Source organism: Telopea speciosissima, chromosome 10 (assembly GCF_018873765.1).
Source record: "Telopea speciosissima isolate NSW1024214 ecotype Mountain lineage chromosome 10, Tspe_v1, whole genome shotgun sequence".
In the NCBI taxonomy this organism is placed as follows: domain Eukaryota; kingdom Viridiplantae; phylum Streptophyta; class Magnoliopsida; order Proteales; family Proteaceae; genus Telopea; species Telopea speciosissima.
The window spans coordinates 48,981,115-48,986,814 of record NC_057925.1 but is presented as its reverse complement, the minus strand read 5'-3'; the positions used below and the strand labels follow the sequence as shown (position 1 = coordinate 48,986,814).

At 38.8% G+C, this 5,700-nt stretch overlaps 1 long non-coding RNA gene across 1 annotated transcript; it reads right to left on the bottom strand.

Moving 5' to 3' along the window:
• Positions 1-2,596: 2,596 nt before the first annotated feature.
• LOC122643093 lies at positions 2,597-3,857 on the bottom strand. Its single transcript, XR_006330163.1, has 3 exons — positions 3,567-3,857; positions 3,363-3,456; positions 2,597-2,894 (listed from the first exon to the last, which is right to left on the bottom strand). It is a non-coding gene; the product is annotated as an uncharacterized LOC122643093 (long non-coding RNA).
• Between the last annotated feature and the right edge of the window lie 1,843 nt (positions 3,858-5,700).

The window sequence follows — 5,700 nt, the reverse complement described above, 5'->3', positions numbered from 1 at the left end:
GAGATGGGGCATATGAGAGGGCATCAGTTTCCCTTTAGAAGACATTTAAAAACTCTTCAAATGTTAATATTTCATTGGCAACAGGTTACATGCATGACCATGCACCGTCAAGCACAGACCTTCGCCATTACACAAGAGTGGGTCGAAATGACCAAATCCCCCTCCCGTTTGAGGCATCATAACCCACCACTCTTTAGACGGCTGTGCATGAAAAACTCCCCTATTATTATTGGGGGTCGGAGAACAAGACATTTCACCCTTTCTTTTTTCTTATTAGGGTTACAAAAAAAAATTATCAAGAGAGATTCTTGAGTTACATTTCTTGAATCCATCCAAAATTTAACAAACCTAAAGTGACATCCAAAGCTATCCCTGGATAGGGGAGTTCCGAAGGAACTGGACTGCTTTTGATATTTAATATCAAAACTAATTAGGTGGGAGGTGGATTAAAACTCTGGGTTCAGTGTCTACGACGTGAGGTGGGGTAAGGGTATGGGTCCAGCTTGATGGTGAGACTTGATTCAGATTTCCGACAACCCTATCCCTTTTGAGACTTTGATACATGGAGAGCATACCTCTGTCATCTACATTGAAGCAAAGGAGATAATGCTGGCGTGTATCTTCCTCTCCTGAAGGTAATGATACCTACACAAACATGTTTAATCAATTATAATGGTCTTGAGTACTCCAACCTTGTCTCTACCTTTTCTCTGTAACATATCATACAACATGATCCAGTGCTTTTGATCCTAGGACAGAATCCAATCAAAAGCAACAAGAGAGAGAGAGAGAATCCAAATCATAAACACAAAGTCTTGTAAACCAAAACTGGCTAATTTTCATTTACATGTTTCCCAAATGCAAAAGGGACTTCTTCCCTTTATGAATAAATTTTGGGTCCACTCCTGACTGGTATCTCTTGAAGATGCAGATTAGAGACAACAGTGAAAAAGTAAATATTTAATTAAAACCCTGATCATTTCTCTGTCTCAGCCGCCGCTTTTCTGCATCTGATGAAAAAACAAAGGGGCGTACCCAGTGCACGAGGCTACCGCCACGGCGCCATTGCAGGGTCTGGGGAAGGTCATAATGTATGCAGCCTTACCCCTGCTTTGTAGAGAAGCTGTTTCCAGAGAACAGCCTTAGCTGGACAGATTTTTTTGCAGATATTAAGATGCTTAAATTTTGTAAGAATCCAACAAACTTTCATAGTATGACATGAATTAGCATTCCAACATTGCTTAAATCTAACCAAAAAAAACTGAACCAAGATGACAAGTTCTACGAACTTGGCCCTTTCTTGAAGTTGCAACCCAAATGTGTGCAAAGATTCTTGAATCTCCTTCCAACCTTATCATGGGAGTTTAGATGAGTTTGGGAGAGGTTTGCATATCCAAAGATCTGTAAGTTCTTAAGCAAGTTTGAAATATTCTCCAATTACGACTATTCCAACCCATTTCCCCAATTTTGGCTCTAAATTTGGTATTTTGTATGAAGGCATTTAACACTTTAATCAAAAAAGAGCATACCCAGTGCACGAAGCTCCCACCACTCTGGGGTTTGGGGAGGGTCATAATGTATGCAGCCTTAACCTGTTTTCACAGAGGCTGTTTCCAAACACTTTGATCATTTCACCATAAGTTCTATGAAATAATGCATTCTTTGTATATACCAAGTGGTCTTATTTTTAGGTCTAGAGAAACTGAAATATTTTGCAAAATTGTCCATTTCAATATTAATGTGTAGGACAATGGCAGGAGAAAGTGACAACAATGTATGACCTTCACTAAGGCTTTGGTTGTTGGTAGAATATATTTCATGGGCCGACGTTCTATGTGGGAGAGTGTGGCCCCTACGCGAGCATGGGGCCAATGAGAGCGAGAGTTAGCATATTGAGGGGTGGGATTTCCACCTTTCAGGGGGTGGGGCGGTCATTTCGCACCCCTCTTGTGTCTGGGCATGGGCGGTACACTCTCCCACACAACTTTTCTCCCTATTTCTTAAATGTTTATTTAATTTTGTAACTTGTTCAGCTTCTCCCCAGCCCCCATTATCTTAGGTTGTCAGAATTAAATTATTTCTTAGGTTGTGTCCGCATAGGACAGAGATTATAGTCAACCAAATCCAATTCAAGTAAGCCAAAAGCCCACTAAGCCCTTCAACATTCCAAATCCAATTCAAGTAAAGCCAAAACCCCACTAAGCCATTCAACAATGCAATCCGTAGATAGAATAACTTGTATCACATACTTATAACAAGACTATATATAAATATTTTGCAGAACATTTCATTTTATATTTTCATGGCATGGTCAAGACCCGGCTAAGAGTTCTGAGTTTCAGAAAGTGAAATAGGGCATATTTTTTCTTTCTTCCTATAAGTCGAACAAAGAATATCAAGAGCAACTTGAACTAAACCTCAGACTCAGAGGTGTATGATCTTGCACAGAGCCCCTGGTCCTATAGGTCACAAAAGAAATATGGAGGGACTGCCTTTTTAGAGGTTTCACAACCTCATGCTCTGTGAAACGCCCTTTCTCGACTCAAGGCAATCCTAAGTCACCGTGCTACCAATACAAGGTTTCACCTAAGACTCAAATAGTTTAGACATGCATATGCAGGCCACATACGAAGTATCAGATAAAGGCACTAGTAGAATCTATGTTGTTCTGCAGGCAAGCATAACCAGATGCTTATAAACAAGAAAATCAGTTACCACTGAAACATGGAAAGATGATCTTCCTAGTTAATTATTGATGTATACACATCACTACTTACAGATGAAATGGTCTTTAACACGCCTTATTGCCACACGCTTCTCCCAGTCTTCCCATCTAATGTATTCCTTACATAGCGTGCAAGCTCATGGTCGGGCTACAGTTGCCCTCTTCTTACCTGCTTGTCAGTAAAATCATCAATCATAAAGAAGGGAGCAATGGGAATGATCTGGGAGATACGGTTAAAATTATATACAACAGAAATCACACGGGAACAAGTGAAAAAACAACCTTCCCCAGAAACCATCAAATATGATTCACATGTAGTATGCCACAAGGTCAAAAGTCCCACTAGCCTACTAAGTATTTTTTACTATTAAAATAAATGGCCACCTTGCAAGAAGCTACAGACATATATTTCAAAACAAAAAGAGTAGAAGTGATTGATGCAGCAGTTGTCAGAAACTAATTCATGTGTTGGACACTACCTCTCTTAACGTAGATCCACTCATTGACCATGTTAGAGAGTAAGAAAATGGCACCAACATTTTAAAAGCAATAGTTCTTTGCATCAGCAATAGATCAAATTAGCTCAATCCAAGAAAATAGACAATGACTTTCATAATTGAAAAACATGGTTCCCTACCCTTAGCAACATCTTCAATGTCAAATACATTAACTGGGCATTTATTTACAAGCTCTTCAGCTTTTTCACCTTCCACTTCTTGCAATAACATAACCTACTTCACAACGAACAAATGTGTGACTCAATGTCTTTCTAAAGAACCTGAATACTGCAGCTCTTAGATTGAGCACAAAAGTTAGTATAAACTATTTATCCTTTTATTACCTCAGGAAGCATCCTATACAAAGCTGTGGAAACTGGGGACCACTTTGCATGAGTCTTACCAATCCCTTTAACAGCATGTGCTTCAAGTTCAACTTCCTGCAGAAAAAGATAAAGTTTGATTTTTCAATCTTAGACTTAAAGCTTTCCTATTATAACCTTCTATTACATAGATTCATAGAAGCATCAAACTACTTTATCTTGCCAATAGAAACTATCACCCTAGTCCCTCCACTGCATAAGTGGAACTGCAGAAGGGAACTTCAAAGCAAGCAGAAATAAGATGCCCTCAAAAGCTTAGAAATATAAGAGCCTATTGGAGGACAAGGATCCACGTTATTGACACCATGTAACTGAGATTTTCCTGATTTCCTGGGCTATCCTCTTTCCTCTTTCATTTTTCATTTTCCATCACTCACTTATCTTATCCCATTTCTTCATTTTTACTCTTCATCCCTCTTACTTTCCTTTCCTTTTGTGAGGACCTCTTTTTTTTTTTTTTCGGTTTGTGTGTGTGTGTGTGAAAGGATCTATGTAGCCGATCCCATTTAGTTGGGATAAGGCTGAGTTGTTGATTGATTGAAAAGCCTAGAAATATAACACAGTACGCAAAGGCTGCTTTCAATATTTTATTAAACTTGGATTAATAATAACAATCAGAAACTGAAACCTTAACCCAAAAGGCAGAGATGATGATGCAATCATGACAGTAACTAGTGGTGGGAAACAAAGAATCTTGGAAGAAGCAACAATAGCAAGAAACCAGGATGTAAGTGTCACCTAGGAGAAAGTTTACTTGAGAAAGGAGTATAGTTTTAAAAAAAAAAGAGGAGGAAACAAAGAGAAAAAAGGAAGGTAGAAACCATTGTATGGACAGAAAGCAAAGGAGAAAATGAAGATTCCCTGTCAGTAAAACTATCAAGCATAAAATGCAAAACTTGGATTGATCCTAAAACAAGGTCAACAAAGAATAGAGTAAGCCAAGTTCTACTATATTAACAACAACAACAAACTCAGACTTATCCCAACTTAATGGGGTCGACTACATGGATCCAAACAAAACAAAATAGAGAAAATAGAGTTACACTCGAAAAAATGTGAAGAAAAGATGGGAGAAGAGGGATGCGGAAAGAGATGAGAAATGACAAAGGAAAAAGACAAATGGAAGATGGGAAATAAATAGAAAGATGAAAGATAGTAAGAGGAAAGAGGCACAGTCCAACACGTCAGGATAATCTCAGCTAAATGGGGTCTGCGACATGGATCCTTACCCTCCAATAGGTTCTGTTCGAGGTCACCTAGACAATGCATGTCCTTCCTCGACTTCTCCTATGGTCATTTTAGGTCTGCCCCTAGCTTTTTTAGCTCTTTCAATCTGAATCATATCACTCCTCCTTACTGGGGCATCCCTATGCCTCCGCTAAATATGACCATACCACATTAAATGACTCTCTTGGAGCTTGTCATTGATCGGGGCAACTCCCAAGTCCATTCTTATATGTTCATTCCGTACTTTATCCTTCCTTGTTTTTCCACACATCCATCTTAACATCCTTATCTCTGCTACATAAAGCTTATCAATATGACACTTCTTAACTGCCCAACATTCTGCCCCATACATCATGGTCGGACGAACAACAGTCCTATAAAACTTTCTGTTAACAGAAAAGAATATAGAGCTCAATGCTTAGATGTGTTAATGAACATCCAAACCCCTTTATTTATAATAGAAGAGGGGAGAGAAAAATTACAGAATTGCCCCCACATAACCGACTCTATTTAATTAGAGTTAGTTATAGTGGAAAATAACAAGAATGACTAAAATACCCCCACGACACTAAATACAATATTTTAACACTCCTCAAGTTGGAGCATAAATATCAAACATGCCCAACTTGAGTAAAATAGAATGAAAGGCTTTCCCACTCAACCCTTTAGTGAACACATCAACCAACTGATCAGTAGACTTCACAAAAGGAACACAAATCAGTCCTTCAAGCTTTTCTTTGATGAAGTGCCTATCAACCTCCACATGCTTGGTACAATCATGCTGAACCGGATTGTAAGCAATGTTAATGCCAACTTTGTTGTCACAATACAATATCATAGGGAGGCGGACAGGAACACCAAGATCTTG